The 23,685-nt window shown below is 44.2% G+C and overlaps 1 pseudogene; it reads right to left on the bottom strand.

The window, feature by feature from the left end:
• Positions 1-392: 392 nt before the first annotated feature.
• Positions 393-23,685, bottom strand: LOC123142566 (protein FAR1-RELATED SEQUENCE 6-like; annotated as a pseudogene).

A 23,685-nucleotide genomic window follows, 5' to 3' on the forward strand; every position in this document is an offset into this window, starting at 1 on the left:
TCACGGCGTATGGGCGGGGACGCAATAATGCTACACGCACGGACGAATACGGGCGTTTTACGGGGCTGACTAGGAAACGATCCGATGTGGCTGTGAGCGCGCGCTGAACCAGATAAGAAAAAAGAAGAGGTTACTAATAATAAGTTAAAAAAACTCCGGCCCTTTTCCTTTCTCTCCCGCGATGGTCGGCTCGCCCTGATCGGCCGAGCGAGCTACAGTTCCCCTCATGGCGCTGCGATGCGGCGAGTTCTCGGTCGGTCGGCGTCCCGACGCGGAGACGACGGGCTAATCTGACGCGGCGAGGTGACCTCCTCCTCGTTGGTTGCGCCATGGCTGGCTCTTCCGATGCGGCGATTCGATCTCGTCGTCGGCGGCAGCATCACGGCGGGCTCCTACAGGCTGGCGATCTCGTCCTCTTTGTAACAGTCACGGCCGACTCCTCCAGGACAGTGAGGCGGCCCCCTCGTATGGATGCTGGCCGCGCCGTGGGCGAGCGCCCTGCAGCCCGGCGCGGCGTACTGGCGGCCGCCGGCGTATGACGCTGGACCACCTGCTCCTGAGCGTGCAGTGGAAAATCTCAACGATCTCACACCGCGCAGCTGGGCCAGATCGACGAGCTGCAACGCTCAATGTTGTAACTTGCAGATTCTGAACTTTGTGCAAGCACTGAATTTTCTTCTGCTATGCAGGGAGAGGACTATAGACACTCCAGCACAAGTGTTATTGTCTGTGCAATGCGACAAGAAACACAAAGTGTTGTTTCACCAAATGAAGAGAGACCAAAATCAAGGCCACATAAGATTGCAGATTATGCGTGTGTCTGCGGAAGATAACTTGAATGTTCCAAACAGAATTGCTCATGTAGTTCCTGTTGAGTGTAACATGTACTTCTCAGAAGTGCTCATGTAGTTGCTTTCAATTGTAACATGTACTACTTCTTGCTACATGAATTTGTGTACTCCGACCTTATCAATGAAATCAATATATAAAGTTGTTCAGTTCTGGAAAGTTTGAAGGATGGAAACATCCTTATGTATTGTTGTTCTGGCTATGATTGTTGAGATTCTTAATAAGAATAAATAAAGAGTATCACACTGGGGATAGTTGTACATTGTTGTTGTCAATTTAGACAAGATTGACATGGAAGCCATCTTACATACACTACATAATCCTGAAGCTCATGAAAGCAGGCAGTCATGTGTGAGACAAAAAGCTCTGTCATTGGAATTAGCCAGCGGCAATGTACACGCACATATATCCATGGATAATTTGGTAGCAGTTCTGTTACTTTAGGGAAAAACAAAATGATAAAACATAAATTTGTTTACTTTCTAATGACCTGGTGCCTTTCATCTATTACATTAAAGTTGCCAAGTGCCCTGGTGCCTTTCATCAAAATACATAAATCATGGCTAACTCTGATCCGTCATATTGTTGAGCCCTCCAATTCCATCAGAGTGTAACTCTGCAGAACTTGGCACTATAGTCGATCCTTGCTGAACTTGAAACAACATACTTGTATATTCTCCTAAAATTGGAGGCATAAGCATTGTCGATGAGCCTCCGAATGATACTGCAGTTGATCCTTGAGGTGGATTTATGCTGCCAGTGGTAATGCCCAAGCCAAATGGTTCCTGCCGCAAAGAACGTGATAGAATGACATGGATGCTCAAGTGATTGCTAAAGGTAAAAAGATAAGAAAGAAAGATACCTGTGATGTACTACTACAAACTTGGCCATCCAAATAAAAAGCTTGTGAACTCTGTTTTAGATTGCAAGAGTGTTAACTCGGAAAAGTGCATGAAACAAATAGTATTAAGCAACCGAGAACAAGAAATACATACCGCATGTTCCATAACATTTTGTTCTAGCATATCATCCTCCGAGGATTTTTTCCTTTTACTGGACCTTTTCTTTTTCAAATTCATGGAGCGAGCCTGAAATTAATACAAATGTAGTGAGCTCAACAGGCGCGAATTTGGGTGCTTATTGTTCAAAACAGAAAAAGTAATATAGGCAACAATACCTTTTCTGCAGCTTCCTTCTTCTCCTTCTGTGCAACCTTTTTTTGCTCCCTTAGTTCAGCTTTCTTCTTCTTTTCCTTTGCTTGCCGAATAAGCTTATCAACCTTAGATTCTTTTCTCAACGAAGGAGACGACGAGCACATCTAACAGCTATTGGACTTAGTATAGTTTTACTTGTTGCTGCCCCGTTACAAGGTGCATCTTCCTGCAATTGATCTTCTTGTGTACCGGCCTTATCATTATTATTTTCAGAACTTGAGTTGCTACTGTACTTAATTTGCAAGGTGCGGAGATCTTCAGTCAAGGAATTGAACGAATCATCTGACATGGCGCCTATCTCTGCAGTTGGGTAGAAAGAATTGCACAAACTATCAAAGCGTTTTGCAACAGGACTGTCTTCCATGCCACCACATGTGCATATGATAAAGTTATGTTTTCTTTTCACATTTTTTTCCACCGATCAAGGATGTATTTCTGAGGAACCTCCTTGATTTTCTTCTGAGTGAGCACGCATAACACATGCCTACAGAGAATACCTCTGAACTCGAAGTGGCGACATGAACACTTAATTTCAAACTCTTCCTCATTGAAATATACATGGTACACAATATCTTTTCTCCATCCTTTTTCTTCGTCAATTAGCACATCCTCGGTTATCTCGTGCGTTTCTATTGCCCCTTCTTTTTGTATCAACTTCCGCTCACAGTACATAATATCTGTTAGCTCTTCTTGAAATTCTTTGAACTTAGAATTTGTATAGATTGATTGAAATTGCTTCTCAATGTCAAATCTTGTGATAGAAGGTATGGTTGAATTGAAAGAATTGAAATCAGCAATATTCTCCTTCTCAACTTTATCACGAAGAGCATTCTCGTATTGGCTAACAAAATGCTTCAATGTAGTTTTTGCATTAACATAGCCATCAAAGAAGGCATTCATACTTTCACTACGTTGTGTAGTAGACATACCTGCCCAAAAGGCATCTTTCACAAATGTTGGAACCCAACGGTGTCGATGCTCATAAAGCCCTTTAAGCCATTCATTATCACCAATATCATACTTCTCAAGCATATCTAGCCAAGCAACTTCAAATTCTGTAATAGTTAATGAATCATAAACTGCCTTGCCAACATCAACTTTGATGTGATCATATTCCTCATATCCACCTAACTTCTCTGGTATCTTTTTCATAATGTGCCACAAGCACCATCTGTATCGAGAATCCGAAAAAACTATTTCCACGGCATTTTGAATTGCTTTTGCTTGATCAGTAACAACAACTTTTGGTGGACGATTTGACATACATGTGAGCCATGCTTGAAATAACCAAACAAATGTTGCAGTATCTTCATTTGATAATAAAGCACATCCTAGCAGCACTGACTGACCATGATGATTCACTCCAACAAAACAAGCAAAAGGCATATCATATTTGTTCATCAAATATGTTGTGTCAAATGTAATGACATCATGAAAAGAGTCATACACTGCTCTACTTCTAGCATCAGCCCAAAATACATTCCTAAGTCGGGATTCATCATCAACATCCATGACACTGAAAAAGTTTGGGTTGTCAGATTGCATTTTGATAAAATAGTCACGAACCGCTTCAGCATCACCACTGCCAAGTTTCAACCTTCTTATTTTCTCTAGATAATTGCGAGAATCTTTCTCACCAAATGTTAGGTTGTCATGACCATCTGCTGCCACAACAAAAGAATTGAAATTCTTGTTTACTCGAATTCTAGCCCGGTCATTCAACTCAAGCTTTCGCTTGACATGAAAATCTAACCTTTTGTTGCATCTGAATAACCGAGATTTTTGTGGACTTAATGGATGGTTATGATCCAAAATGACAGTTGAAAGATAAATCTTTCCATCAGGACCACGGGCAATATTAATTTTAGCTTTGCATCCTAACCCGGCTGATGGATTTGGCTTCAACATATTTCTTGATTTGGACTGAGTCTTACCATTGCGAGTGCAGGAAAGTGTAAGGTACTTCAGTTGTCCATTAGCATCAGTATTTGAACTTCTTCTCATCACACCAAAGCCTTTCACTTTAGCATATTTGGTGTAGTACTCTCGCACGTCATTCTCATTATCAAAGGTCATTCCCAGTTCAGGTTCTCCAAGTAACGCATGCGGCTGAGCTTCACCATGGTGATGTTCAAGTTCCACATTGTTTTCATTTCCTTCCTTAATGCCGTCATCATCGCTTGATATAGACAATGTGGCCCCGAGGAGGAGATGACCGTTCGACTAGCGCTCCGCTGCTCCCGGGAGGAGGCTACCCAACGGGAGCGCTCGGACTCCTTCTGTCGAGAATCCATTGCGTCCGCCCAAATGGCGCATGGATCCGCCGCGAGGTGTGTCGCCGCTGCCTCACTGGAGGCGGTGCAGTCTGTCTGGCGTCCGAACGCGGCGGCGGATGCGCAATCGCTTCGTTGGCGCCCCGAGGCGGAGGCGAACGCGTGGGTATCGTGTGACGCAAATATGACACGGTGTGTCCGATGTGCGAGGCAGCGGGCACGGGAGATGGCAGCGGCCCTCGCGGCGGTGAACATTGACGAGGCAGAGTCGCATCCTCAGGCACCGCAACCGCGTCGTGGTGGCCGCCGCCGGCTCCACCTAGGACATATCCATCATCGATCTCACGTCCACCTTCACCATGAAGGCTCTCGACTCTGACGAGGAAGAGTAGGACATGGGAGACGGCGGCGCCTCGAGTCCCGTGAACTGATGTGTCTCCCATGTCCTTCTCTACCTTGCCGGCGACATGAGCAACACTTCGAGGCGCGCAGCTGGCTGCTGGACATGGGCACGACGGAGTCGGACAAGCTCCATTTATATTAGATTTTACGTTGCATGTAATACTATGTATTTGAGGTTTCTTAATTGAGGAATCCTTTTGTGGAAAAAATTATTGAGGACTGGCTGGTCAATGTCCACGGACGCGACTGAACGCGTCCGCGAGCGTTTGAAGGGTTGGATTTGTTGTATCAAGTTGTAAATGCTCTAAGCGCATCTCCAACAGCGTGCGGTAAAACAGACTTAGTATTCAGCTGGGGACTCGTCCGTGGACACAAATGATGAAGCCGGCCATCTAATCCTATACCTCAAGTATCCGTCTTTATTAACTTTAAAATATTGTCAAGCCACGTAATTTGCGTACATTTTTAATTCCACGTATTTTTTTTCAAATTGATGCACTTCTCTGAAATTCTCGTAATTTTTTCAAATCGAGTACTTTTCTCAAGTTCGCGTAATTTTTTCAAACTCATGCACTTTAAAAATTTTCTCTTACATTTGAATCCGCCTACTTTTTCTAAGTTTGCGTTTTTTTTCAAATTCATGAACCTTTTTTCCGAACAAAGTACGCGAATACTAAAAAATTTCCACGAATTTGAAATATTTAGGCAAACATGAAAAAATTTACGAGTATTTGAAAAAAGTGCATGAAACTTTAAAAAGGTTGTGAATTTGAAAAAATGCAAACTAGAAAAAATTACGTGGATTTGAAAAAAGTACATGCATTTCAGAAAAATCGCAGATTTGAAAAAAGTACGCAAATTTTGAAAAATTACATGAACTTGGAAAAAGTAAGCGGATTTGAAAAAATATGTTAATTTCAAACACGTTCACGGATTTGAAATAATTATGTGAATTTGAGTCAACACGGTCAAACCAAGTCAAAGGATGAACCTTGTTTCAATTTAGAGGGTGCAAGTTATCCGGTTTTAAAGTTGAGGCAAAAAAAAAGTCCTAAATCTCCAGCGGCAGCCTTCCTTTTTTAGTGGAAGTTGTTGCAGACAACATCTGAGTTTCACACGTAGTATTTTACACAAATAAGGCATGTATTTTACACCCCAGGGTATTTTTTTAGAACAAGAAGACACCACATGTAGTAATTACTAATTACTGGAAATAACATACCCGAGTTTCTGCAACATAGCCCGCACACGTGATGTACGGGGGAAATATCTGATACTCCCACCCTTAGGGTGCTTCCGGTGCTCCAAACTCGGTAGCACATTTTAAAATGTTCAAAAAATCCTGATAAAAAATCAGCACATTGACACAACATCAATGTATGTTATTAACGAAATTCAAATCAAAATTCCAAACATTGCTCGAGATACAAAAAATGACAAAATGGACATCAATGTGATAATGACCCTAATTTAAAGCCCAACTTATGTTGTGTACTATTTAGTGTTGAATTTGTCATTTATGTTTCTCAAGTCATGTTTCGAATTTTGATTTCATATTTTTTGACAATATACTTTGATGTTGTGTTAATGTGTTGGATTTTTTTATAATTTTTCAAACATTAAAAAATATGCTACAGAGTTTTGGAGCACCGGAAGCATCATAGGGGTGGGAGTACCAGATATTTCCCCGTGATGTACCATGGGACGGGTCCTGTATTTCTTTTTTTGTTTTGACGGGAGGCCGGGTCCTGTATATATATACCAATGAAACTTACTCACGGCGCGGTCACCGTTGCTCCGTCACAGCGATACATCTTCATAAGCTACTGTTTCATGTTGCGCATCCTGTCACCCTATGACATTTCTATGCCCGCACTAAATGCATGCACCACCAGTAGAGTGTTCCATTGGTCCACTTAGCCGGAGCAAGCGTGCTCGTCCACTCTATCGTCGTTCTCGGTGGTATGCTCGCTTGTTTAAACTAATAATGACTTTGTTAAAAAATTGATTGGTGTTGTTATTGGGCTCTTCGCATACTTACTAATTTTTTGGTCCATCCATGTAATAAAAGTAATTTATCAAAGTCATGACTTGAACACAACACCATTGTCATCAGGCCAACACGCAAATAGCCGTACCACCAGTCTAATGTTTATGTTGTACTTGGAGAATTTTTTCTTGAGGGGCAACCAAACTTTTATTCATAAGTCCACACTTGGAGGGATGCAAGCTTGGTCATGGGATTGTAACAACCATAGGTGACGATCCTTATCTAAAGAAAGCGAAAACCTAGCTAGTCTATGAGCTTCTACATCTGCCATTCGTCCTTCAAAACTGAAAATACAATTAAAGTTTTTCCAATCTAGACTTAATCTTCGAGAAGATAGGCCCGTAGCGACCTATGCTGCTGTTTGTAATATCACAAACTACCCATTTGGAGTCACATGCGATAACAAAGCTGTGACGATCCTCTTCTACCAACACTATCCCCTCACAGCATGCAATAGCCTCCAGTACCGCCAGATCATGTAGGCCTAGGGTGACTAGAGAAGAATTGCCCAAGTAGTTTACTTGCCGGTCCCTTGCTACCGCAGCTGCTGACCCCCTTCGGTTTGCATTGGACGACCCCGCGTCGACATGGATTTTTGGCAAACCATCTGGCGGAGCCTTGGGTCGAACCCTCCGCATTGCTGGTGGTTGTCCTATTCTACTGGTTGGTCCTGGCTTCCGATCCTTTATGATTTCCAGATCTGAGATGAGATGATCAATGAAAATATGTGTGGCATGAGGGCTTTGAAATATCCCTTTGCGAACGGCCTTTCTCCTTTCTGCCCAAATAGCCCACAGGGTCACCGAAAGACTGACAAAAGCTTCATGGGAAAGTGTGTTTATCATCAAGAACAACCAGTTTTTGGCGCTCGGTTCAGTGGCCGCTTTGAGATGATAACAAGTTCTCCATCCACTAGCGCCCAAATGCACCTAGACATCGAGCATTCCAGCAGGGAATGTCGCCAAGAGTGTTCAATCCCACACAACCCGCATGCACTTGAATCTGCCATGTTACTGTGAGATCTGACGTCCTTCGTTGGCAGGGAATGCTTGGACAATCGCCAGAGAAACATGCATACCTTTGCTAGTACTTTGATGTTCCACATAAGCTTCCATGATCCCGCTTCTCGACCAACTAATAACGAGCCTGCTGTATTTTCTAACCAAGCCTCCCTTCGCTGTTTGTATGAGCATTCTGCAGGCAGATCTAATGAAGAAGATTCCGTTGTTTCCAAAGTTCCATGACCAGAAGTCAGGAACGTTCTTGGTACAGAGAGGTATGTTGAGAATGGCTGTAACATCGATGGACAGAAACACCTCCTGAAGCCGCTGTACATTCCAGGTTGTGGTCGTGACATCTATCAACTCTGAAACCGAGTGAGGCGGGTTAGTGGATATGCACCCATATGGCCTCATCATTTCATCTCTTGGAATCCAATTCTCCTCCCATATTTTTGTGTCCTGCCCATTACCATGTAGAAGAGCATGCTCTAGCCAATGCAATCAAAAGACCGATCTGATGGAAGAGACTAGGCAGCACATTATACGTCAACACTCCCCCTCACGTGTGGCTCCCTCGGGCCTAAACATGGATCAAAAGTGGGCCGCAATATAATTGCGCCAGCCGGGTCATGAACTCAAGACCTCTTGGCTCTGATACCATGTAAACTAGAGGGATTTGATCACACCCTATTTCAGTACATCTCGCCCTTCCACTAGCACCCTCCAAATTTGGCTAGAGAGAGAATACATATATACGTGATCCAAGCATCCAGACCAGACAGGCCGTCCCATCCAGGCTGCACAAAGTAGCTCTGATAGAAAAAAGAGAAAAGCGTACATCAATTTGTACATATGTTCTTATGAATCAATAAGCAACCTTAGAAAAGGGGGAGGTGTGTTGGCTCCAGGAAGCATTTGCTCCTGCGTGAAAAGTAATCGAAAAAATAGTTAATGTTTTCAAAAAATTCTATTTTTTAGATGTTTGCTTTAGTGTCGCAAGCATCCTTGACAATATTCATGCGAAACGGAGCAAACAATGTTTCATCGGTGAAAAAAAATTGAGGTGACATATAGGAGTAACATTTGGTGTTCGATTTTTTTTCACAGGCCAAAATGCTTAACCTTTTTGTCTAAAAATTTGTAGGTAGCATTTGGATGTGACTATGAACACATAGAATTTTCGTTGGGATTTCTTCTGACATTTCAAAAAACATTTTTGCGCGCAGGAGCACGTACTCCTGGCGTCGGTACTAAAACCGATGGATCTCGGGTAGGGGGTCCCGAGCTGTGGATCTAGGAACGATAGTGAACAGGAGACAAGGGGCATGATATTTACCCAGGTTCGGACTCTCTCAAAGAGGTAAAACCCTACATCCTGCTTTGATTATATTGATGATGGAGTATCGAGTATAAGATGATCTACCTCGAGATCGTATGTTGTGTTCTAAACCCTAAGGCTAGTAATTGTGATTCTATCCTATGGACTAAACTCTCCGGCTTATATAGGCATCAGGGGTATCTAGGGTTACACATGGTCGGTTGCCAACTAGGAACAAACATACCGACAGGTGGAGCAGTCCTTGAAGTGCACGTCAAGTCTTCGGTAGTGTCCATCTTTATCACGCACTGGTACAACGAGGTGCTATACAGACGGTTTTTAACCCCTTTCCGCGACGACATTTGGAACCATCGCCAAGTGACTGTGGGCGATAGGGGCGTGTCCTTCCCACACGACCCAGAAACCGTCGGGGATATGCCCTCCTGGCACACACGCTCGACAAAATGAGGTCGTGTGCAACCGGCGAGCGATCAAATACGGTTATACGTACAGTAGTGCTAAAAAATACAATTATATAGGCAAAATCGTTTCCGGTCGTAAGTACATCCCACACAGTCAGTCCCTGAGGGAGTCCTGGATTATGGGGTCCTCGGGTGTCCGAGCTGTGTAGCATGGGCCAGACTGATGGCCATGAAGATACAAGATAGAAGACCTTCCCCCGTGTCCAGGTGGGACTCTCCTTTGCGCGGATGGCAAGCTTAATGCCCGGATGTGTAGTTTCCTTCCTCTGTAAACCGACTCTGTACAACCCTAGGCCCCTCTGGTGTCTATATAAACCAGAGGGTTTAGTCCGTAGAGGCTAACACAAATCATATAGGCTAGACATCTAGGGTTTAGCTATTACGATCTCGAGGTAGATCAACTCTTGTAACCCCTATACTTATCAAATACAATCAAGCAGGACGTAGGGTTTTACCTCCATTAAGAGGGCCCGAACCTGGGTAAAACATCGTGTCCCCCTTGTCTCCTGTTACCTTCGATCCCCAGAAGCATAGTTCGGGACCCCCTACCCGAGATCGGTCGGTTTTGACACTGACATTGGTGCTTTCATTGAGAGTTCCACTGTGCCGTCGACGGTGGGATCGATGGCTCGCCTTGTCATTAACGACAACATTACCTCTGGAAAGACCCTAACTCCGGGACAGCTCGGCGGTTTCACCATGGGCGCCCGTGCGGCCTTTAAGCCAAGGGCAATGCTCGAGATCGCTAAACATCGTCTTCGCGTCGGCCTTGAACACCCCGAAAAGATGGATCCAGCAGATGTCTCGTCCTTAAACGAGCTACTTGATCGCATCGGCGCCCTGGGAGTAGCAACAGACTACGATCAGATTGGGCTTAAACCCGACCAGAGGGAAATCAGGTCCTCGCCGATCACCCGTCTGGTAGCGGTTGTGGAGGAACAAGCCGATGATACTTCTCGCCCTAAGTTAAAAACAAGCTATGTTTGTATTTCCGATTCCTACGAGCCAGATACCCATCTTCGGGAAGAGACCTCATGTCCTCCGAACATAGAATCGGGCGTTGAGCCCGAAGACCACCAGGACGCTTCGGACCCTGGGTCGGTGACTTCGCAAATTCTTCAAACTCCGGATACAATAATGGGTCAGGATCCGGATTTTAGACCGCCCACCCACCACAATCAATATTCCCAAACAATTCAGGTCCTCTATACGTATGCGACCTAATGCACGTGCGGCAGCAACCTGAGGAAACAGTCCACCACTTTTGGGCCAGGTTCCCCTTGTCAAAAACAAGATCAAGGACTGTCATGACGATGATGCGGTTTCAATATTTTGCCGCAATTGTATAGACGAGGGAATCCTTAATGCCCTCAACCGCCACCGAATACTGCACTTTGCAGATCTGGCACACATCGTACAAAAGTACAGTGCAATGGAAAGCACTTGGAAGGCACAAATAGCTCGGTGGGAACCTCCTGCCTTCAAGCAGCCCACCGGACGGACAAAAAGGATGCACCCTTATGGGGCACCTGATCATCATCCCATGGACAAAAAAGTGAAGCCCTTTACGGGACACAGAACCGCCCTTGATGACCTGCTCGATAAACCATGTCAGATACACACAACGCCAAATATCGAACCAACACATAACCTTCGGGCATGTTGGGTACTCTGGCAGGTGGCTAAGAGCGGTGAGGCCATCCTCACCAGCATTCCCTCGGAGAGGCACTCTTCGGAAGATGCCGGTCTCAATGTTTTTACAGTCTTCGAGACCTTTTGTTCCAACAACCGGTGCAAAAGGGCATTGCGCGACCTTGCCGAAGTCAACCAGGTAGCCGCAGTAAATCCTTGGAATGACATGGCGATAACCTTCACCACCGATGACGAGCCAAGGGCCAGATCGGTTCGACACCTGCTGCTTTGGTCTTAAACCCAATAGTAGATGGCTTTCGGCTCACCAAAGTACTCATGGACGGTGGCAGCGGATTAAACCTCATCTACAAAGATACGCTCCAAAAAATGCAGATGGACAAAAGTCGCATTGAGCAAAGCGGCACCACTTTCCGAGGCATCATCCCCAGTCGAGAAGCAATAAGCTCGGGGAGGATCAAACTCGACGTCGTATTCGGCATGCCGGAGTACTATAGGTCCGAAGAGTCGCTCTTCCACGTGGCACCTTTCCACAGCGGATATCATGCCCTGTTAGGGCGAAAAGCATTCATACGCTTTCAAGCCATACCCCATTACGGGTACATGAAGCTCAAGATGCCAGGGCCCAACGGAGTTATCACTATCACCAGTGATCCGGATATAGCACTCCGCGCCGAAAACAAAACTGCATCCCTAGCCCTCGAGGCGCTATCCGAGGCCCTTGCGGCTGAGGAACTGACCATTCTGCGCTCTACAGTGGACAAGGACGATGTAATCCTCGACAAGATGCCCAAATCCACTTCCTTTAAACCAGCAGATGAAATAGTCAAATTTCAAGTACATCCAACGGATCCTAACAAAACTGCAGCCATTGAAGCACAGCTGGATCCAACTATCGACGCCGCTTTAAGAGCGTTTTTGCGTGAAAATTGGAAAATCTTTGCTTGGCATCCTTCGGATATGCCAGGAATCCTATACAGACTGGCCGAACACAGCCTCAATATAATAAAAGGCTTTAAACCAATCAAGCAAACGTTGCGGCGATTTTCCGAACCCAAGCGACAAGCCATGGGGGAGGAGTCAGCCAAACTACTTGAAGCCGGGTTCATCAGAGAGATCAAACACCCGGACTGGCTGGCAAGCCTGGTCATGGTGCCAAAGAAGGATAAATCCTGGCACCTTTGTGACGATTTCAAAGACCTAAACAAGGCCTGCCCTAAGGACCCCTTCCCACTGCCCCGCATTGACCAAATCATTGATGCAATTGCAGGACACGATTCACTGTGCTTCCTCGATGCATACTCCGGATACCATCAAATTAAGATGAGGGACTCCGATCAAGCCGGCAACGGCATTCATCACTCCGTACGGGCCTTTATGCTTCAACACTATGCCTTTCGGACTCAAAAACGCCGGCACCACCTACCAACGCATGATTCAAACATGCCTGGAAAAACAAATTGGAAAGACGGTGGAGGCATATGTAGATGATGTAGTTATTAAAACTAAACATGTCGAATCATTGGTGGACGACTTGCGCCTCACATTCGACAAACTCCGAACATATGACATACGGCTCAATCCGGAAAAATGCGTTTTCGGCGTCCCGGCCGGAAAGCTGCTCGGGTTCATTGTTTCCAATAGAGGAATCGAAGCAAATCCAGCCAAAATCCGAGCCTTGTCGCAATTGGCAATACCAACAGACCTAAAGCAGGTCCAAAAACTAGCTGGGTGCGTGGCAGCCTTGAGCCGCTTTATCTCCAGATTGGGAGAAAAGGCACTACCACTTTATCGCCTGCTCCGACGTACCGATCACTTCGAGTGGACGGATGCGGCGACGGCTGGGTTGGAAGAAATAAAAACTTTGTTAGCAAACAACCCAATCCTTGCCGCACCAAACGTCGGCGAATCTGTGCTACTGTACATATCAGCAACTCACCAAGTAGTGAGCGCTGTGCTCGTTGTCGAACGAGAGGAAGAGGGACACAAATTCCCACTCCAAAAACCAGTATACTACGTATCGGCGGTCCTTAAACCCTACAAATCCCGATACCCGCATTATCAAAAGATAGCGTATGCGGTCTTCATGGTATCTCGAAAACTGTGGCACTACTTTCAAGAGTGCTCGATCACGGTGGCCTCTGAAGTGCCACTGAATGACATCATAAACAATCGAGATGCCACCGGCCGCATTGCCAAATGGGCTATCGAGCTCTTACCATTTTAAATTACATGCAAGCCACGCCGAGCTATTAAATCTCAGGTGTTGGCTGACTTTGTCGCCGAATGGACAGAAGCCGAACTCCCTACAGAGTGCAACACATACTCCAACTGGGTGATGTACTTCGACGGCTCCAAAATGTTAGCCGGATCGAGGGCTGGTGTCATCCTAACATCCCCTACGCAGTCCGTTATGTACTACAAATCAGGTATACGGATTCCAATAATGCGGTCGAAGATGAAGCGCTCCTGCATGGACTCCGGATGGCCGTTTCTATGGGCATACAATGCCTTGAGGTGCATGGGGATTCGAACCTCGCTATATCTCAAATAAATGTAGAATTCGACGCAAAAGATCCAAAGATGGCGGCCTACCGCAACGCCGTACTTAGAATATCAACTCGATTTGAGGGGCTCGAGTTTCATCATGTGGCCCGAGATAGTAATCAAGCAGCAGACATCCTTGCTCGAATGGGCGCTAAACGCGACCCCGTCCCGCCTAACACCTTTTTGGAAAGTCTTTTCAAGCCATCTGCGGTATGGCAAGACGAGAGCGGAAATACTAGTCCGATACCGATCACACCCCCGGATGCCTTCCGCTCATGTAATCATGGCGGTTATTGCTCCATGGACCAAACCCTTCTTCGCCTACCTTAATAGGCATGAGTTCCCTAATGATCAGAACGAGGCCCGACGCATAGTTCGACGCTCCAAGGCCTACAAAGTTCACGAAGGAGAACTCTACAAGAAAAGCACTACTGGAGTTCTTCAAAGATGTATCTCCGAAGAGGAGGGGCAGCAGCTCTTGGCCGAAATACATGCTGGCCTCGGCGGCCATCACGCCGCAGCTCGGGCCCTTGTAAGCAAAGCCTTCCGTACAAGCTTCTTCTGGCCCACGGCCCGAGCAGATGCACAGGCCCTTGTACAGCGCTGTGTAGGATGCCAACTCTTCGCTAATCAAAGCCATATGCCTCCTACTGCCCTAAGAACTATCCCCATTACCTGGCCTTTTGCGGTCTGGGGGCTAGACATGGTCAGACCCCTTAAAGGGGGAAGCCATAAGAAGAAATATTTACTGGTCATGGTGGATAAATTCACTAAGTGGATAGAGGCCAAACCAGTGAAAACAGCTGAAGCCGGACCGGGATAGACTTTATATCTGGTGTCGTACACCGTTACGGTGTCCGGCACAACATTATTACTGACAACAACTCTAACTTCACAGCCGATGAGGTAAAAAAATTGGTGTGCTAACCTGGGCATCAAGCTTGATTACGCCTCCGTATATCACCCTCAAACAAATGGTCAAGTTGAGCGGGCCAATGGCCTGGTAATGAGTGGCATCAAACCCAGACTAGTGCGATCCCTAAAGGAGTCAGATAAACACTGGGTTGAGGAACTCGAAATCGTACTCTGGGGGTTGCGGACCATGCCCAACCGCATGACCGGATACACACCATTCTTCATGGTGTACGGCGCAGAGGCTGTCTTGCCCTGTGACATTATTTATGATTCACCTCGAGTGCGCATGTATGAAGAGAGAGAGGCCGAGCTCGATCGGTAGGATGACTTAGATGGCCTGGAGGAGGAGCGTGATGTCGCAAAAGCCCGTTTCGCATTCTATCAACAACAAGCTCGAAGATACCAAAGCAGAGAAGTGTGGGAAAAAGCTTACAACGTCGGTGAGCTCGTTTTACGCCTCCCAGAGAAGAAAAAGGAAAAACTCAAACCAAAATGGGAAGGTCCCTTCATTATAGATGAAGTTCTAACGGGAGGAGCCTACCGCCTTCGCAATGCATCGAATAATCGCTTAGAGCCGAACCCTTGGAATGCTGTCCGGTTCCGAAGATTCCGCATAAGTACGACCATGCTTCTTATTCGTTCATTTGTCTCCTTTTCAAAATTTTCCTTTTTTTATTTTTTATACGTTTCCCATGGTGTGTTCGGATAGGCTGAACAGTTGAGGGGTACACATCCTTAAATGTATACACCCCACCATGACCGGGGGCTTCTGTTAGTAGAAGCTTATTATTATATCAAAGCCTAGAGCTTACAATACATGTGTCATTTTCAGATATACATCCTTTCTTGCCATTATATGCACCTCTATGACTTTAAGTTTTTTGCCAAGCTGGGTTGCCTCGCTCCTATGCTTATGCCCTATGTTCCCGATTGTTCGGCTAGGGCATAAAGGGAGCACCTCTGCGATTGTTACAACCGGGTCATCCGGACATGTACCTCAGACGGGTGAAGCCGAAAGCTAGCGTTCTTAAGGGAATAATTGGTCGGCACTACAACGACAGATTGTTGCTGTATTGCAATCATCTTTAAGCACTTCAAGACGGTTTTTTCGTACTACGAACCATATGCCCCGGCACGTGTAATCATAATATGCCGACCCAAGGAAAGGAACCTTTAACAGAACTATTTTCCTTAGAAGATGTTTCTTACATACGTAATATAACATACATCATGAACTCGATTTTTTTGTCTGTTCGAGCACAATGACTGGGTTGCCTGGTTTCCAGAAGGATACTTCTTTTTGTCCTACGTATCCGGAAACACCCCACCATTATTGGTCTGGAGGTTAAAGCCGAAAGCCTGCGATGACAAAATCATTTCACATGTTCGGATCAAACCATCGGTTGAACATAAATGTACATTGATACATTAAGTTAAAAACCTATTCCCTCTCTATGCCGTCTATAAGGCTGTCTAATCTGCAGTCTTCCTGCGAATATTTCGCAGCAATCATTACTTGATCATAAACTAAATTTAAAGGGATTTCCTTCCCATCTGGTCCCTGTGGTCCTACTCGGGTCATATGATTCCGATCCAGTTTCGAGAAGCGTGTCTTCACCATGGCCCAGGCTTCTCGTGCACCTTCACGGCAGGCAGACGTCTTCCATAGCTCGAACCGGCGCCGGGCACCTTTAAACAGGTTCGCTGATGGTAGCTGGAACTACGTCGGTATTTCCCTGGAGAGGGAGGGATGATGCAGCACAGCGACGGTAGAGTATTTCCCTCAGTTATGAAACCAAGGTATCGAACCAGTAGGAGAACCAAGCAACACAACGTAAACAGCACCTGCACACAAATAACAACACCTCGCAACCCGACGTGTTAAAGGGGTTTTCAATCCCTTTCGGGTAACGGCGCCAAAAATTGGCAAGTTAACGGGAGATAGTTGTAATAGATTGAAGTAATAGATCGCAAATAAAATAAAATGCAGCAAAGTATTTTTGTATTTTTGGGTTAATAGATCTGAATAAAATTGCAAAGGAAAAGTAGATCGCAAGGCAAATATGTGAGAAGAAAGACCTGGGGGCCGTAGGTTTCACTAGTGGCTTCTCTCGAGAAAAATAGCAAATGGTGGGTAAACAAATTACTGTTGGGCAATTGATAGAACTTTAAATAATTATGATGATATCCAGGCAATGATCATTACATAGGCATCACGTCCAAGATTAGTAGACCGACTCCTGCCTGCATCTACTACTATTACTCCACACATCGACCGCTGTCCAGCATGCATCTAGTGTATTAAGTTCATGGAAAAACGGAGTAATGCAATAAGAACGATGACATGATGTAGACAAGATCCGTTTATCTATATGGAGGTAGATATAGATCTCGTCTTTTTATCCTTAGTAGCAACGATGCATACGTGTCATTTCCCTTTCTGTCACTGGGATCGAGCACCGTAAGATCGAACCCACTACCGGGCACCTCTTCCCATTGCAAGATAAATAGATCAAGTTGGCCAAACAAAACCCAAATATCGGAGAAGAAATACGGGGCTATAAGAGATCATGCATATAAGAGATCAAAGAAACTCAAATAACTTTCATGGATAAAAAAAGATATGACTGATCATAAACTCAAAGTTCATCAGATCCCAACAAACACATCGCAAAAGAGTTACATCATATGGATCTCCAAGAGACCATTGTATTGAGAATTCAGCGAGAGAGAGAGAGAGAGAAAGCCATCTAGCTACTAACAAAGGACCCCGAAGGTCTACAAAGAACTACTCACGCATCATCGGAGAGGCACCAATGGAAGTGGTGAACCCCTCCGTGATGGTGTCTAGATTGGATCTGGTGGTTCTGGACTTTGCGGCGGCTGGATGAATATTTCGACGCTCCTCTAGGGTTTCTGGAATATTTGGGTATTTATAGAGCAAAGAGGCGGTCCGGGGGCACCCGAGGTGGGCACAACCCACCAGGGCGCGCCTGGGCCTCCTGGCGCGCCCTGGTGGGTTGTGCCCCCCTCGGGGCACCCCCAGGTGCAACCAGGGCCCATTGCCTTCTTCTGGCCCATAAAAAATCATCGTGGAGTTTCGTGGCATTTGGACTCCGTTTGATATTGATTTCCTGCGATGTAAAAAACATGGAAAAAACAGCAACTGGCACTTGGCACTATGTCAATAGGTTAGTACCAAAAATATAAATGACTATAAAATGATTATAAAACATCCAAGATTGATAATAAAACAGCATGGAACAATCAAAAATTATAGATACGTTGGAGACGTATCAGCATCCCCAAGCTTAACTCCTACTCGTCCTCGAGTAGGTAAGTGATAAAAACAGAATTTTTGATGTGGAGTGTTGTTCATCAAGTCATATCATATTATTTTCTTTAAAGCATGGACATTTGGACTTTTATGTGATTCAAAGCAATAGTCTAGTTTTGACATAATAATTTAGATACTCAAGCATATCAACAAGCAACCATGTCTTTCAAAATATCAACGCTAAAATAAGTTATCCCTAGCCCATCATGCTCAAACATTGATCCATTCATGAAACACACTCGAATATTAACTACACACAATACTTGAGCACGATCATATTGCCTCCTAGTTGGTGCTTTTTATGAGAGAAGATGGAGACTCAAATTTCAAAATAAAAATTGCATAAAGTAAAAGAAAGGCCCTTCGCAGAGGGAAGTAGGGATTTGTAGAGGTGCCAGAGCTCAAAGCGAAAAATTAGAGATAAAAACATTTTGGGAGGTGTATCCATCCCACCAACGAAAACGACTTAGAGTTCCGAACACTTTCCATGCTAGATATGCCATAGGCGGTTCCCAAACAGAAAATAAAGTTTATTCCTTTTTCCACCATTCTTTCACTTTCCATGGCTAGCCGTATCCACGGGTGCCCTCCATACCAACACTTTCCAAGGAATTTATTATTTGACAACATAAAGTAAATTCATTTTTTGCATTTCGGGACTGGGCATCCCTAAAACCTTTGCCTTACTCTCGTGCAATGACAAGTGAATAAACACTCATCTTGAGAATAACACATCCAGCATGGAAAATATTAGCCACCCGTTACCGTTCCGCGAGCGAAACAAACACACAAAAGAGAAGTTTATTTTGAAAATTAGAGATGGCACATGCAAATTTGCTTAGAACGGCAAAAGAATACCGCATATAGGTAGATATAGTGGACTCATGTGGCAAAACTGGTTTAAAGGATTTTGGATGCACAAGTAGAGGTCATACTTAGTGCAAAATGAAGGCTAGCAAAAGATTGGGAAGCGACCAACCAAGAAACGGATAATCTCATAAGCAAGCATTAAGCATAATTAACACCGAATAATGCACCACAAGTAGGATATAATTTTCATTGCATGATTATTGACTTTCGTGCATGCATAGGGAATCACAAACCTTAACACCAATATTCTTACTAGAGCACAATTACTCATCAACATAACTCACATATCACATCATCATATCTCAAAACTATTACTAAGAATCAAGTTTATTTTGTCCAATGATCTTCATGACATTTTTTTACTTTATCCTTCTTGGATATCTATCACTTTGGGACTAATTTTCATGTGTTGCTTTTCATAAGCTCAAACAAATATAAGTGAAGATCATGAGCATAACAATTTTCTTTCTCTCAAAATAATTTAAGTGAAGCAAGAGAGAATTTCTTCAAAATTTTACTAACTCTCAAATAAATCTAAGTGAAGCAAGAGAGCATTTCTTCAAAAATAACAAAGCACACCGTGCTCAAAAAGATATAAGTGAAGCACTAGAGCAAGTCCTAGCTCATAAAAGATTTAAGTGAAGCATAGAGAGCAATTCTAACAAGTCATGATATAATTTTGGCTCTCTCAAATAGGTGTGTCCAGCAAGGATTGATGACTTAAAACACAAAATAAAAAAAGCAAAGACACACATCATACGAGACGCTCCAAGCAAAACACATATTATGTGACGAATAAAAATATAGCCTCGAGTAAAATACCGATAGTTGTTGGAAGAAAGCGGGGATGCCACTCGGGGGCATCCCCAAGCTTAATTGGTTGCTCATTCTTGGATAATAGCTTGGGATGCCGGGGCATCGCCAAGCTTAGGATCTTACATCCTTCCTTCATCCATCGTAAGATAATCCAAAACTTGAAAACTTCAATCACACAAAACTCAACAAAACCTTCGTGAGATCCGTTAGTGTAAGAAAAATAAACTACTACTACAAGTGCTGTATCAAACCAATTCTTATTTTGTTTTTGTATTATATCTACTGCATTCCAAGTTTTCTATGGCAAAAACTCATCAAAGAAAACCATAGAGCCATCAAAATAAGCACACAACACAAAGAAAACAGAATATGTCAAAACAGAACAGTCTGTAGCAATCTGATTTTTTCGAATACTTATGGAACTCCAAAAATTCTGAAAAACTAGTAAGACCTAGATAATTTGTATATTTATCTTCTGCAAAAAGAATTAACATTTTATCACGTTCTGGTGAATTTTGACAATTATTTTCGTGAGCACAAAGTTTCTGTCTTTTTCAGCAAGATCAAACAACTATCACCCAAGAAGATCTTATTGGTTCTACTTGGCACAAACACTAACTAAAACACAAAAAACACAATCATAGCAGTAGCATAATTGTGCTAACACTCAAGAACAGAAATCAAAAAGCAAAAATAAATTTTATTCATTGGGTTGCCTCCCAACAAGCGCTATAGTTTTACGCCCTTAGCTAGGCATAAAGCAAGGATCTAAGTTTTGTCTTCCGAAGTTTTGGCAACTTTTGTAAGGGTTTTCTCAAACCCGGGAGGCTCTTTACGCTTCCCTAAATTCTCCGGAAAAGAAACCATCTTAAGATCCAAAATATCCAATCGCTTGTTGCAAAGAGTAATCAAGGTATTCATGCGATTGATACACCATTGAGGTGCTTGAGGGGTTCATTATATTTCTGTATTTCGACCATATGTTTATGCAAATCACCAAGTTTATCCAACATTTGAACTCCCTCGGGGGTAAAATGAAACCCCTTCTTTTGAGGTGGAATTCCAAAAAATTCCCTCTAAGATTTGATAGGCAACATTGGCATCAAGTTCAATAAAATTTCCTTTAGCAGCAAAATCGAGAAGTTGTCTATGATGCAAAGCCAATCCTATGTAAAAATTACGAAGCAAAACCTTGGCGTCCCCCTTTAAGTTGGAGATACGATACGATTCCATAAGCCTATACCAGGCATCTTTCAAATTATCTCCTTGTCTTTGTTTGAAGTACAAGACTTCAAAATCTGGTGACAAAGGAGGAGTAGGGACGCTAGCCATCAAGACTAGAATGCAAGAGAACGGCGAACGGAAAAAGAGAGGCGAATAAAACGGCATTTTTTTGTGAAGTGGGGGAGAGGAAAATGAGAGGCAAATGGCAAATAACGTAAATTGCAAGGAGATGAGATTTGTGACTAGGAACCTGGTTATGTTGAAGATCCTCCCCAGCAACGGCGCCAGAAATTCTCCTTGATGGTAGCTGGAACTACGTCGGTATTTCCCCGGAGAGGGAGGGATGATGTAGCACAGCGACGGTAGAGTATTTCCCTCAGTTATGAAACCAAGGTATCGAACCAGTAGGAGAACCAAGCAACACAACATAAACAACACCTGCACACAAATAACAACACCTCGCAACCCGACGTGTTAAAGGGGTTGTCAATCCCTTTCGGGTAACGGCGCCCGAAATTGGCAAGTTGACGGGAGAAAGTTGTAATAGATTGAAGTAATACATCACAAATAAAATAAAATGCAGCAAAGTATTTTTGTATTTTTGGTTTAATAGATCTGAATAAAAATGCAAAGGAAAAGTAGATCGCAAGGCAAATATATGAGAAGAAAGACCCGGGGGCCGTAGGTTTCACTAGTGGCGTCTCTCGAGAAAAATAGCAAACGGTGGGTAAACAAATTACTGTTGGGCAATTGATAGAACTTCAAATAATCATGACGATATCCAGGCAATGATCATTACATAGGCATCACATCCAAGATTAGTAGACCGACTCCTGCCTGCATCTACTACTATTACTCCACACATCGACCGCTATCCAGCATGCATCTAGTGTATTAAGTTCATGGAAAAACGGAGTAATGCAATAAGAACGATGACATGATGTAGACAAGATCCGTTTATCTATATGGCGGTAGATATAGATCTCATCTTTTTATCCTTAGTAGCAACGATACATACGTGTCGGTTCCCCTTCTGTCACTGGGATCAAGCACCGTAAGATCGAACCCACTACCGGGCACCTCTTCCCATTGCAAGATAAATAGATCAAGTTGGCCAAACAAAACCCAAATATCAGAGAAGAAATATGAGGCTATAAGAGATCATGCATATAAGAGATCAAAGAAACTCAAATAAATTTCATGGATATAAAAAGATATGACTGATCATAAACTCAAAGTTCATCAGATCCCAACAAACACACCGCAAAAGAGTTACATCATATGGATCTCCAAGAGACCATTGTATTGAGAATTCAGCGAGAGAGAGAGAAAGCCATCTAGCTACTAACTACGGACCCGAAGGTCTACAAAGAACTACTCACACATCATCGGAGAGGCACCAATGGAAGTGGTGAACCCCTCCGTGATGGTGTCTAGATTGGATCTAGTGGTTCTGGACTCTGCGGCGGCTGGATGAATATTTCGATGCCCCCTCTAGGGTTTTTGGAATATTTGGGTATTTATAGAGCAAAGAGGCGGTCCGGGGGGCACCCAAGGTGGGCACAACCCACCAGGGCGCGCCTGGGCCTCCTGGCGCGCCCTGGTGGGTTGTGCCCCCCCGGGGCACCCCCAGGTGCAACCAGGGCCCATTGCCTTCCTTCTGGCCCATAAAAATCATCGTGGAGTTTCATGGCATTTGGACTTCGTTTGATATTGATTTCCTGCGATGTAAAAAACATGGAAAAAACAGTAACTGGCACTTGGCACTATGTCAATAGGTTAGTACCAAAAAATGATATAAAGTGACTATAAAATGATTATAAAACATCCAAGATTGATAATAAAACAACAGGGAACAATAAAAAATTATAGATACATTGGAGACGTATCATTCGCCAGGCCCTCCATACTTTCTGGAGGAATATCAGATGGCCATAATGCCTTTACCATACTCCTCATGGCTTTCCGGGCCCGAGCATCCATGGCAGACAACTCCTTTAGCACGTCGCCTTGAAACCCGGACACTTCCTCCTCTGGTCGACCAATTAATAGACCTGCCGCAACAAATTCATGATATTCCACATTATATATTGAACATGAGTACCTATGGTGGTCCTGAATAAGAGGGGAAAACATACAGAACATGCCGCCTTTCAACTTTTCATTTTCCTTCTGAGCGGCTGATAGTTGAGCCTTCAAGCTCTCTATATCTTCGGCTTGTTTGTCCTTTTCCTCCTCAAGTTTTCTTTCCCTGGACGCGCCCATCGTGGTCCCTTTCAACTCTGCTAGTTCGGCGGTGACCACACTCAGTTGCGTCTGGTTTGTGTTCATCTCATGAGCTAGCATAGTGTTCTTTTCGTGCAGAACCTGCAAAAAATTATCGATCCTTAAATCGGTTTGCTTCACCGTTTCATGTCTCGAGGGCTACTGGCATACGACCATGCAAAATTGCATCAAATTTTACCTGTATATTCTTCGAGAACAGCCGAATAACTCCAGCAAGGCAGTCTCGAGTGGCTCGGATATATGCATCTGTCGAACTCAGTGTGGCGAATTCTTGTTCGGTCAAGGCCGGAGCACGCATAGCTTCCTTTAGTCGACGACGATTCATCACTCTCTCCACTTCGGAATTCATGACCGACACGTTATCCGAATCCTCTTGAGGCAGAACGGGCGTGGCGTCGGCTTGCATCCTAGCTGACGAGTCCGGCACCGGATTAGGGGACATTTGGCTCAT

The sequence above is a fragment of the Triticum aestivum genome, chromosome 6D (genome assembly GCF_018294505.1).
Source record: "Triticum aestivum cultivar Chinese Spring chromosome 6D, IWGSC CS RefSeq v2.1, whole genome shotgun sequence".
NCBI lineage: Eukaryota > Viridiplantae > Streptophyta > Magnoliopsida > Poales > Poaceae > Triticum > Triticum aestivum.